The sequence below is a fragment of the Hypanus sabinus genome, chromosome 1 (genome assembly GCF_030144855.1).
Source record: "Hypanus sabinus isolate sHypSab1 chromosome 1, sHypSab1.hap1, whole genome shotgun sequence".
Taxonomy (NCBI): Eukaryota; Metazoa; Chordata; class Chondrichthyes; order Myliobatiformes; family Dasyatidae; genus Hypanus; species Hypanus sabinus.
The window spans coordinates 63889497-63903426 of NC_082706.1; positions in this window are offsets into that span (position 1 = coordinate 63889497).

Below are 13930 nucleotides of genomic sequence, written 5' to 3' on the forward strand. Positions count from 1 at the left end.
GTTGGGAGGGCTTTACCTGTGATGTACTGGGCCAAATCCACTATCTTTTGTAGGATTTTCCGTTCAAAGGTATTTGTATTCCCATACCAGACAACAACGCAGCCAGTCAGCAACATCTATAGAAGTTTGTCAAGGTTTTTCATAACACATGGAACCTCCGCAGACTCCTGAAGATGTAGGGGCACTGTCATTCTTCCTTCCCAATAATACCTATATAATAGGTCCAGGATAGGTCCTCTGAGATAGTGACACCCAGGAATTTAGAGTTACTGACTCTTAGCACCTCTGATCTTCCAATGTGTACGAGCTCATGGAACTCTGGTTTCCGTCTCCTGAAGTCTACAATCAGTTCCTTGGTCTTGTTGACATTGAGTGAGAGGTTGCTGTTATTACACCACTCAGCCAAATTTTCAGTCTCCCTCTTGTATGCTGATTCATCACCACCTTTGATACAGCTCACAACAGTGGTGTCATCAGCAAACTCGTATAGGTTGTGGAAGCTGTACAATGCTACACAATCATCCGTGTAAAGTGAGTAGAGCAGGGGGCTGACCTGTGGCACACCTCTGCTGATGGGGTTTGTGGAGGAGATGTTTTTGCCAATCCGAACTGACTGGGGTCTGCAAGTGAGGAAATCCGGGATCCAATTGCACAAGGAGGTTTTGAGGGCCTGAACTTGGAGTTTGCTGAGTAGTTTTGAGAAGATGATGGTACTAAATGCTGAGCTGTAATCAATAAGGCATGTCGCTATCTCACCGGGCTATGATGCACCTGTTGAAATGGTGTACTGGGATGTGGCTGCTGTCACATGCCATGTGCGAGTCAAACCAGAAGTAGTAAGATCATACAACTTAACGTGTGGCTAAGGAGTTGCTGCAGGAGGGAGGGTTTCAGTTTATGGATCACTGGGCTCTCTTCTAGGGAAGATGGGACCTGTACAGAAGGGACATTTTGCACCTAAACTGGACAGAATCATCAGACACTGTACTCACACATTCCACTGTCCTGGAAGATTCACTGAGATCTCACTTCGACAATCTGTGGCAGGTAACCTGCTTCAAGCAGGCTTTAATTATACCGGTGCCCAGGAAGAATATGGTTACCTGCCTCAATGACTATTGTCCAGTAGCACTTACATCCACAGTGATGAAGTGTTTTGAGAGGTTAATGATGAACCATATCAACTGTTGCCTGAGAAGTGACTTGAATCCACTTCCATCTGCCTACTGGCACAACAGATGCCATTTCATTGACTCTTCACTCAACCCTGGAATATCTGGACAGCAAAGATTTAAACATCAGGATGCTCTTTATCAACTGCAGCTCAGCAATAACTTTGACTAACTTCTATATATGCGTGGTGGAGAGTCCAGTACCTTGAGAAAGTATTCAGCCCTACAGCTATTTTCACATTTTACTATCTCATTTCTAAATTTAAAATATATTATTGGATTTTTTTTAGCTAATCCACAAAACATTGTACATTAAATCAAAAGAAAACAATCCAAACCTGTCAACATCTTACTACGAATTAAAAAAAACAAAATTGTGAGAATGAAAGAGTATTTATACTTGTTGTAATTGCTACACTAACTTTCCTCAAGTACAATTATCTTATCAACTCACTCAATCTGTTGATGTAAAAAAAATTGGATGATCGCCCTTTTTCAATTAATTAAGAACAAACACCCCTCTCTCTGTAAGGTCCAACAGTATGGTAGATTTTTAACAGACCAAACCAAAGCGAAGACAAAAGTGCATTCAAGGCAAGTCAAGGAAATGCTAATAGAGAAGCATAAATCTGGAGAAGAGTACAAAACCACCTTAAAGGGTCTGTATATACCTCAGAGCTCAATACAGTCTGTCATGAAACCATTGCCACACTGCCGAGGTCAGCCTGCTATCTGAAGTTAGTCACTGAAGAAGAATGGCACTTGTAAGAGAGGCTGCTCTGATGCCAGCAGTTACTCTGAGTAAGCTGCAGACGTTAGTGACTGCAACTGGAGAGAAGTTCATGGCTCCACACTCTCTAAGGTCTTGCACGAAAAGGGTATTTATGGAAGAGTAGCAAGGAAGAAGCCCTGTGTGGAAGAAGAATTGTGGTCAGACGAGAACAAAGTGTAACTTTCTGTCCTCAAAACTAAGTGGTACATGTGGTGCAAATCTAATTCTGCATATCAACCAGGTAACACCATCCCTACTGTAAAGTATGGTGGAGGTAGCATTATGCTGTGGGGATGCTTTTTAGCAGCAGGGACTGGAAATCTAGTTAGGATTGATGGGTATTTGAATGCTACTAAATTCAGAGAGATCTTGGATAAAAAAAAATCTGCTAGCCTCTACCAGAAAGCTTAAACTGGGGAGAAAGTTAATCTTCAGCAGAACAACAAACCAAAACACACTGCCAGAGCAACCATGGGGTGCGTTAAATGAAGAAAACTGATGTCCAGTTAGAATCAATAGACAATAGATATTAGGAGCAGGAGTAGGCCATTTGGCCCTTCAAGCCAGCATTGCCATTCACTGTGATCGTGGCTGATCATCCACAATCAGTACCCCGTTCTTGCCTTCTCTCCATATCCCTTGACTCCACTATCTTTAAGAGCTCTATCTAACTCTTTCTTGAAAGCATCCAGAGAATTGGCCTCCACTGCCTTCTGAGGCACAGCATTCCACAGATCCATGACTCTCTGGGTGAAAAAGTTTTTCCTCAACTCCATTCTAAATGGACTACCCCTTATTCTCAAACTGTGGCCTCTGGTTCTGGACTCCCCCAACATCGGGAACATGTTTCCTGCCTTTAGCGTGTCCAATCCCTTAATAATCTTATATGTTTCAATCAGATCCCCTCTCATCCTTCTAAATTCCAGTGTATACAGGCCCAATCGCTCCAATCTTTCAACATATGACAGTCCTACCATCCTGAAAATTAACCTTGTGAACCTACACTGCACTCCCTCAATAGCAAGAATGTCCTTCCTCAAATTTGGAGACCAAAACTGAACACAATACTCCAGGTGTGGTCTCACCAGGGCCCTGTGAAACCACAGAAGGACCTCTTTACTCCTATACTCAACTCCCCTTGTTATGAAGGCCAACATGCCATTAGCTTTCTTCATTGCCTGCTGTATCCGAATGCTTACTTTCAGTGACTGACGAACAAGGACACCTGGATCTCTTTGTACTTCCTTTTTTCCTAACTTGACATCATTCAGATAGTAATCTGCCTTCCTGTTCTTGCCACCAAAGTGGATAACCTCACATTTATCCACATAAAACTGCATCTGCCATGGATCTGCCCACTCACCCAGCCTGTCCAAGTCACCCTGCATTCTCATAACATCCTCCTCACATTTCACACTGCCACCCAGCTTTGTGTCATCTGCAAATTTGCTAATGTTACTTTTAATCCCTTCATCTAAATTATTAATATATATTGTAAATAGCTGCGGTCCCAGCACCGAGCCTTGCGGTACCCAACTAGTCACTGCCTGCCATTCTGAAAGGGACCCGTTAATTCCTACTCTTTGTTTCTTGTCTGCCAACCAATTTTCTATCCATGTCAGTACCCCACCCCCAATACCATGTGCTCTAATTTTGCCCACTAATCTCCTATGTGGGACCTTATCAAAGGCTTTCTGAAAGTCCAGGTACACTATACCCACTGGTTCTCCCTTGTCCATTTTCATAGCTACATCCTCAAAAAATTCCAGAAGATTAGTCAAGCATGATTTCCCCTTCGTAAATCCATGCTGACTCAGATTGATCCTGTTACTGCTATCCAAATGTGCCGCTATTTCATCTTTTATAATTGAGTCCAGCATCTTCCCACCACTAATGTCAGGCTAACTGGTCTATAATTCCCTGTTTTCTCTTTTCCTCCTTTCTTAAAAAGAGGGATAACATTAGCTACCCTCCAATCCACAGGAACTGATCCTGAATCTATAGAACATTGGAAAATGATTACCAATGCATCCATGATTTCTAGAGCCACCTCCTTAAGTACCCTGGGATACAGACCATCAGGCACTGGGGATTTATCAGCCTTCAGTCCCATCAGTCTACCCAACACCATTTTCTGCCTAGTGTGACTTTCCTTCAGTTCCTCCGTTACCCTAGGTCCTCTGGCCAATATTACATCTGGGATATTGTTTGTGTCTTCCCTAGTGAAGACAGATCCAAGGTACCTGTTCAACTCGTCTGCCATTTCTTTGTTCCCCATAATAAATTCACCTGTTTCTGTCTTCAAGGGCCCAACTTTGGTCTTAACTAATTTTTTCCTCTTCACATACCTAAAGAAGCTTTTGCTATCCTTTATGTGAACAAAGGATCGGGGCTGAATGCTTTTACGAAGCACTGTATATCATCTGACTACATCACAGCCTGGTATGGAAACACAAACGCCCTTGAATGGAAAATTCACAGAAAGTAATAGATATTGCTCAGTCCATCGCGAGTAAAATCCTCCCCATCATTGGGCACAATACATGAATCATTGATGCAGGAAAGCAGCATCTTTCATCAGAGATCCCCATCATATAGGTCATGCTTTGTCTTGCTGCTACCATCAGGAAGAAGGTACAGGAGCCTCAGGACTCACACCATCAGGTTCAGGAACAGTTATTACCCCTTAACCATCAGGCTCCTGAACCAGAGTGGATATCTTCACTCAACTTCATTTGCCTCATCACTGAAATGTTCCCACAATCTACAGTTTCGAAGACTCTTCATCTCATGTTCTCAATATTTATTATTATTGTAATTTTTGTTTTTCTCAGCTCAAGCTGGTAAAACCTGAGGTTCAGGCACAGCCAAGCACATTCACTTCTCAATTGCTAGGAACTTTCAGACTAGTGTACTGGTGTTTAGTGTTGTGGTTTTCTGAAGATTTACATAGATAGCACAGCGTGGCCCTAATTGTTTAATGCTGTTGTATGGTGACTTGGGATGGTACCAGTTGTAGATATTATGATTAAGGCATTGTATACCTTGTTCACAACCTAAAGTCTTTTAATTTCCTCTTTTAATTCAGGTATTTCTGGTGATTCTCCCTTATTGATTTCTGTAAGTTATGTGTTTGCAGTGGTGATATTTATTAAATAATTAGTTCTTGCTTGTTTATCCTGTATTATTATATTATATTATTATACAGTTATACGGTTATTATGGATTGTCCTGTCTATAATAACAGATCAGTTGTAATATAATTTGTGGGAGTCGGACTCTAAAACTGGATCAGGCTTGTATTTATAGTAAGGTATGGCATCTTTATGAGTTTGTATTTTAAAGCAAGATTTTGGTGAATATTTGCCACTTGACTGTGCCTGTTTGGATAATCTGCTGCAATGCGTTGGATTGTTTCTAGCTTCTCTTGGCATTTTCTGCATTTGTCATCTTCAATTTGTCGGTCTTTTATTATGTATTTTTAAAAATACTATTATTTACTTCTTCTTAGCTCAAGCTAGTAAAACCAGAGGTATGGGCATAGCTGAGCAGGCAAATTTCTTAATTGCTGGGAACTTTCAGAGTATTTTAGTGGTGTTCAGTATTGTAGCTTTTCTAAAGATTTGCATAGATATCACTGTGGAACCCTAACTGTTCACTGCTGTTGTGTGGTGACTCTGGGATGATACCAATTGTAGATATTACTCTCAGGACAAAGTATACCCTGTTCACATCTCAAAGTCTTTCAATTTCCTCTTTTAATTCAGCATAATTCCGATCTTTTTCACTTTGATTTCTGCCTGTCATGTGTTTGGAACGGTAATAGCTATTAAGTAAGTTGCTCTTCCTTGTTTGTCCTGTGATATCGTATCCAGACAGCCAGATGGGTTTTGTGCTTCTGTACTTCTGTATTATATCTGTAATAACAGATCAGTTGTAATATAATTTGTGGGACTCTGACTCTGAAACTGGATCAGGCTTGTATTTATAGTAAAGAATGGTGTCCTTAATGAGTTTGTATTTTAAAGATTTTGGTGAAGGATGTTTGCCATTTATTGTGCCCGTGTAAGTAATCAGACTGAGTTAAACTGCTGCAGAATCCTACAATGTGTTAGATTGTTTCTAGTTTCTCTTGGCACTTTCTGCATTTAACATCTTACATTTGTTTATTTATTATTCTGTATTTTTGATATTTTTTGTGTTAACCACCTGGTTCTGTATTACCTGTGTTCCTGAGAAGTCTCCAACCCTGAGCCCGGTGTTCGTCACTTCCTTGTTGACACCTAGTCTGCTCATACCATGGAGATGTCTTCCATGGCAGGTTACTCTTCCATTGGTTAACTTTTTCTTCAATAGTGATAATTTCATGATTTTTCTGCGTTGTGCTTTCATTTAAGTTTAATTATTGCATATGCTCACCTGTTTTCACTGATGGAAATATATCCTTAGGAGCTCTATCTGACTGATGTGTAAATTTTATAATGTCTGTTATTTATCTTCCTCGTTCTGACCTAGGTAGTGTTAATTTAAGTGTGTTCAAATGTACATAATGTTTTCTGAAATTTGTCATTCCAGGTCTTATTTTTCTTTGTAAATTTTCCACGTCGGTTTTGAACCAAGATATTACGCCAAGAGAATATTATCATTATTATTACTTCCTTTCCTCTCCTTTCTGCTTTTGTAGTTTGTTGGCTTTTGCACACTGGATGTCTGCCCTGTTGCTGCGGTCTTTCATTGATTCTGTTATGGTTATTGGATTTATTCAGTATGCCTGCAAGAAAATAGAATGTAGAATATCCAAACACTAATCCCTCCTACCTACACAATGTCCATATCCCTCCATCTTCCTTACATCCATGTGCCTAACCAAACGCCTCTTAAAAGCCTCTGATGTATTTGCCTCTATGACCATGCCAGAAATGCACGATTCTGAGTGAAAAATTTACCCCTCACATCCCCCTTGAACCTACCTGCTCTCGCCTTCAATGCATACTTTGGTATTAGACATTTCAAGCCTGGGAAACAGATACCCTCCATCCTCTCTGTCTACGCCTCTCATAATCTTGCAAACCTCTATCAGATCGACCCTCAGCCTCTGGCACTCCAGAAAAAAACAAGCCAAGTTTATCCAACCTTTGGAGGGCACATGCCCTCTAAACCAAGCAGCATCCTGGTAAACCTCTTCTACGAACTCTCCAAAGCCTCCATGTCCTTCCTATAGTGGGGCAACCAGAACTGTATGCAATACTCCAGATGTGGCCTAACCTGAGTTTTATAAAGTTGCAAAATAACCTCCTGACTTCTGATCTCAATCACCCAATCCTCATCGATCTTTCTCGTCATCTTGTCATAAGAACATAAGAAATAGATGGCCCGTCGAGCCTGCTCTGCCATTCAAAAAGATCTGACTATGAACCCATCTCCACCTAGCTGCCTTTTCCCTATAACCCTTAATTTCCCTACTATGCAAAATCTATCCAACCTTGTCTTAAATATATTTATTGAGATAGCCTCCACTGTTTCATTGGGCAGATAATTCCACAGATTCACAACTCTCTGGGGAAAGCAGTTCCACCTCATCTCCATCTGAAATCTACTCTCCTGAATTTTGAGGCAATGTCCCCTAGTTCTAGTCTCACCTACCAGTGGAAACAACTTTCCTGCCTCTATCTCATCTATCCCTGTCATAATTTTAAATGTTTCTATAAGATCTCCTCTCATTCTTCTGAATTCCAGAGAGTATAATCCCAGGTGACTCAATCTCTCCTCATAGTCTAACCTCATTATCTCTGGAATCAACCTGGTGAACCTCCTCTGCATTGTCTCCAAAGCCAGTGTATCCTTCCTCAAGTAAGGAGACCGGAACTGCACGCAGTACTCCAGGTGTGGCCTCATCTGTATCCTCTGCAGTTGTAGTATAACCTCCCTGCTCTTAAATTCAATCCCTCTAGCAATGAAGGCCAACATCCCATTTGCCTTCTTAATAGCCTGCTGCATCTGAAAACCAACCTTTTGTGATTCATGCTCAAACACTCCCAAATCCCTCTGCACAGCAGCACGCTGCAATATTTTACCATTTAAATAATAACCTGTTTTTTCATTGTTCCTTCCAAAGTGGATGACCTCACATTTACCAACATTGTACTCCATCTCCAGACCTTTGTCCTCTCACTTAACCTATCTATATCTCTCTGCAGACTCTTCATATCTTGTGCACAATTTGCTTTTCCACAATTTAGTATCATCAGCAAACTTAGATACACTACACTCGGTCCCCTTGTGGGCCTAGCATTGACCCCTGCGGCACGCCGCTCACCACTGATTGCCAACCAGAGTAACACCCCTGTATCCCAACTCTCTGCTTTCTATTGGTTAACCAATCCTCTATCCATGCTAATACATCACCCCCAACTCTATGCATCCTTATCTTATGGATAAGTCTTTTATGCTGCACCTTATCGAACGCCTTCTGGAAATCCAAGTAAATAACATCCATCTGTTGCCTCCTAACCACTGCACTCATTATATCCTCAAAGAACTCCAGTAAGTTTGTCAAACAGGATCTGCCTTTGCTGAATCCATGCTTTGTCTGCCTGATTGTTCCATTTCTTTCCAGATGCCGTACAATTTCTTCTTTAATGATAGCTTCAAGCATTTTCATCTTTAGTGACAGCCATTGTATCAAGGTCCTCACCTCCCATCACATCCATAACATATCTCTTTGGCATGCTGGACATGTCCTCCATGAAGTCCGACACAAAATAGTCATTCAAAGCCTCTGCCATTTCCTCATTACCCAATATCAATTCCCCCTTCTCGTCCTCCAAGGGACCTACATTCACTTTAGCCACCCTTTTCCGCTTTATATAATTATAAGAACTTTTATACTATCCTCTCATAATTGCCTCGACCAACTTGATTCACCCAGTCTATGTGTGAGTTAAAGTCCCCCACGATAACTGCTGTTCCATTCTTACTTGCCTCAGATATTTTTCTGTTTATTCCCTGTGCCACTGTAATACCATAGAACCATAGAACACTACAGCGCAGTACAGGCCCTTCAGCCCTCCATGTTGTGCTGACCCATATAATCCTTAAAAAAAAGTACTAAACCCACACTACCCCATAACCCTCTATTTTTCTTTCATCCCTGTGTCTGTCCAAGAGGCTCTTAAATACCCCTAATGTTTTAGCCTCCACCACCATCCCTGGCAAGTCATTCCAGGCACTCACAACCCTCTGTGTAAAAAACTTACCCCTGATGTCTCTCCTAAACTTCCCTCCCTTAATTTTGTACATATGCCCTCTGGTGTTTGCTATTGGTGCCCTGGGAAACAGGTACTGACTATCCACCCTATCTATGCCTCTCATAATTTTGTAGACTCCTATCAAGTCCCCTCTCATTCTTCTACGCTCCCAAGAGAAAAGTCCCAGCTCTGCTGACCTTCCCTCATATGACAATGTTACATGTAGTGTTATTATTCGGTGACCATCAGACAACTCTCACCAGTGATTTTTTCCGTTTATTATTCCTAATCTCTACTCAGATGGATTCAACATTCTGCTCTTCAGATCTTATATTGTCTCTCACTATCACCCTGATGTCATCTTTAATTAAGAGTGCTACCCCATCCCCTTACCTCCCTGCCTGTCCTTGGATTGATTCACAATCCTCTCCACCCTGCAACCATGTAATGGGCACTAAATCATAACCCCTTTAACTGACTTGAGCCACAAGTTCACTGACCTTGTTTCAAATACTGCGGCATGCAAATAAAGTGCCGTTACACTCATTGTGCTTTCAAAATTTTGTGATCTTTTAGTCTTTTGCACCTGACTTTTCTTCACTCCACTCTTACTTTTCTCTTTTTTATGTTTTGCTTATCCACACTTTTCTTCATTACTTTACTTCTCCAATTTGTTGAATCCACCCCCTACTATTTAGTTTAAAGCCCTACCCAAAGACCTAGTTATGCGATTTGCTGGGATCCAGGTCCCATCATGGTTCAGGTGCAGCCTGTCCCAGTGGTACAGTTCCCTCCTTCCCCAATACTGGTGCCAATTTCCCATGAACTCAACCCACTTCTCCCACACCAAAAAACTCAATCAAGTTGGTAAGGCACAACCTGCCATAAATAAAGCCATGGTTCTCCCTAATTAGGCCATGGGTTTCCAAATGCTCATATATCCTATCCTAATATATTCTCCAGCAATTACCCTACAACTGAGGTGAGACTCAGGATTTATAGTTCCCAGGAATTTCCCTTGTACCCTTCTTAAATAGAGGTACAACATTTGCCACTCACCAGTTTGAGACCTCATCTATGGCCAGAGGACACGAAAATACTGGTCAAGGCTCCTGCAATCTTGTCTCCTGCCTCTTTCAATATCCTGAGGTGAATCCCATCAGGCTCTGGTGACTTACCCATCTTAATACTCATCAGGAGGCCCAACATATCCTCCTTCTTCTTGACCCCTAAATGCACAAACCTCAGCACAGATCTCATGGTCCTCCATATCCTTTTCCTTGATAACTACTGAAGCAAAGTACTTAATAAATACCTCACTCACACTCTCTGCATCCAAGCAAATGCTTCCCCCCTTTATCCTCGAGTGGTCTTACCCTTTCCCTCATTATCCTCTTGCTCTTGATGTATGTATAGAAAGCCTTGGGATTCACTTTGATCCTACTTGCCAAGGGCTTATTGTGGCCCCTCCTGACTTTCCTAATTCCCTTCTTTAGCTCTTTTCTGACTTCTTTACACTCCTCACGTGTTTCGTTTGATCCTGACTTCCGAAGTTTTACATACTGTTCCTGGACATCCAAGGTTTTCTTATCTTTGCATCCCCAACTTTCCTTTTAACAAGAATATATCTTTCCTGTACTCTGTGCAGTTGATCTTTAAACACCACCCACATGTCTGATGTGGACTTGCCAATTAAAGCTTTTTAGTGCCCTCCTCCAATTTAAAACTCTCCCACAAGGACCATACCCATCCTTATTTACAGCTATCCTTAAAGTTAAGGAGTTGTGGTCACTGCTCCCGACTGTTCACTCACTGAACAGTCAGTCATCTGGCCAAGCCCATTACCCAAATCCAGGTCCAATGCATCCCAATTAACTGGAACTCATTGTATAACAGAGTCGATGAAAAGCTACTCACAAACAAATACAGAAAACCAGCCAATATGAAAATCAAGACAAACTACAATCACATACATACATACATACATACATACATACATACATACATAAATAAATAAATAAATAAATAGGTAAATAACCCTGAGGACATGAGTTCTCAATTGTGGAATTACTTTAGAACTGAGGTGAGTGAAGTTGTTGTGGAAAAAATACCTCAGGAGCAGCAGACAGAATATTTCCTGTCTTGCTTCTCCTTTTCCGCCTAAGATTCCTTTTTGGATCCTACTCTTCCAGCCTCCCTCTTTCAGCTCGGAGACTAGATTGAGGATCCCATCCTTGTCGCCAAACTGTTGTGGAAAAAAATCTCAGAAGCAGCATACAGAATAGATCAGGCCAACTCAGAGAATTATTTCAGACTAAAGGGTTTTATTACATGATATGGTGGAGTGTCCAGACTCTGAAAGCAGAGCTTCGCTTTCTATTCTGTCCGCTGCTCCTCAGATTTTTTTTCCACAATAGAAGCTATCCATGCTGGTTCAGGAGCCTGATAGTGGATAACTTCCTGACCTCCTGCCCAATGGCGGTAGCCTCCTGTACCTTCTACCTGCAACTTGAAGCCTCATCAGCAGACCCATCTCTGTAGGACAGGTTACTCATCACTCATTCACCTTACTCTGTAATAACCACAGCAGACACATTTGTAACAAGCTGAGATCAGGTTGCATTTAGTTTAAAATTTCACCCTTCCTTTCCTCCTCTGCCATGCATCATGAGAATTAAAATCTTTAACTGTGGAATAAACATAGATCATAGAACATCACAGCATACTACAGGCCCTTCAGCCCACACCTGCCCTTACACTTCCTCCCTCACCACCATTCAGGGCCCCAGACAGTCCTTCCAGGTGAGGCGACACTTCACCTGTGAGTCGGCTAGTGTGGTGTACTGCGTCCGGTGCTCCCGGTGTGGCCTTTTATATATTGGTGAGACCTGACACAGACTGGGAGACCATTTCACTGAACACCTACGCTCGGTCCGCCAGAGAAAGCAGGGTCTCCCAGTGGCCACACATTTTAATTCCATATCCCATTCCCATTCTGATATATCTATCAATGGCCTCCTCTACTGTCAAGATGAAGCCAGGTTGGAGGAACAACACCTTATATACCGGCTGGGTAGCCTGCAACCTGATGGCATGAACATTGATTTCTCTAACTTCTGTTAATGACCCTCCTCCCTTTCTTACCCCATCCTTGATTTATTTATTTCCCCCCTCCCTTTTTTTCTCTCTCTGCCCATCACTCTTTGCCTGTTCTCCATCTCCCTCTGGTGCTTCCCTCCCCCTTTCTTTCTCCCTAGATCTTCTGTCCCATGATCCTTTCCCTTCTCCAGCTCTGTATCCCTTTTGCCAATCACCTTTCCAGCTCTTAGCTTCATCCCTCCCCCTCCTGTCTTCTCCTATCATTTCAAATTTCCCCCTCCTCCTCCTACTTTCAAATCTCTTACTATCTCTTTTTTCAGTTAGTCCTGATGAAGGGTCGTGGCCCGAAACGTCGACAGTGCTTCTTCCTCTCAATGCAGCCTGGCCTGCTGCATTCCACCAGCATTTTGTGAATAATGTCTATGGAGTTTCTTTTTCCTAAAAATATATCTGCAAATTAGAAGAAATTGTATTGCAGTTCCCAATTAATTTCTTGGATATGTACAGCAATCTTTGGAGCAGTAGGGTTGCTAGAAGCCTATCACCTTGGAAAAGAAACTTCATCTTTATAAAGTTTATTGAGTAATAGGATTATTACAATAAATAGTTATAATACCTATAAATGCCCAAACACCATTTTATGAAACAGTGAAAACCCCTGGAAGAGGACTGGAATAATGGAGCCATGGATTTATTTGGATTATCAACCTCCATTAAGTATTACTATTAATTGCAGTTTCTTGATTTATTGACCCAATGCTGTTTCTTGTGGGAGGGTTTGAACTCTTTCAAGGTTCTGAGTGAGTAGATAGCTCCTAACTAAATAACTGAAACTTCCAACTTCTGCCTTATTTCCATTTTTTGCCCAATCATAATTGGCGTGTAGCAGCCTGTGTGATGCCATTACAGCTTGGAGTATTCTGGAGTTCCAGCATTTTGTCTGTTCACCCTGTGGGCTTCATCCAGGTTCTCTGGCTTTTACCCACAGTCCAAAGAAGTAGCGGTTAGTAGGTCATTGTAAATTGTCCTGTGATTAGGTCAGTGGTGGGTTACTGAATGGTGTGGCTTGTTGGGCCAGAATGGCCTGTATCTCTGAAGTCAACCTGTCCTCACCGCACCGATCTGAATGCTTCTTTTTCATCATTCTCTCTAAGCTATTTACCTTTGCAAGGAACTCTGCCACAAGAAAGCAGCACCCATCTCTCTTCTCACCACTACCTTTGGACATGAGCCATTGGTCCCACAGCACTGGGTTCAGGAACAGTCCATCAGGATCCTGAGCCAGCGTGGGCTTCACTCACCTCAAAGCTGAACTGACTCCACAACTCATGGACACAAAAAAAATCTGCAGATGCTGGAAATCTGAGCAACACACACAAAATGCTGCAAGAATTCAGCAGGCCAGGCACCATCTATGGAAAAAAGTAGAGTCAACATTTTGGGCCAAAACCCTTTGGCAAGACAGGGTTTTGGCCCAAAATGTCAACTGCACTCTTCTCCATAGCTGCTGCCTGGCCTGCTGAATTCTGGCAGCATTTTGTATGTGTTGCCTAGATTTCCAGCATCTGTTGAGTTCCTCCAGCATTCTGTGCCTGTTGACCTATATGTACTCTGATAATAAATGAACTTTGAAATTTGAC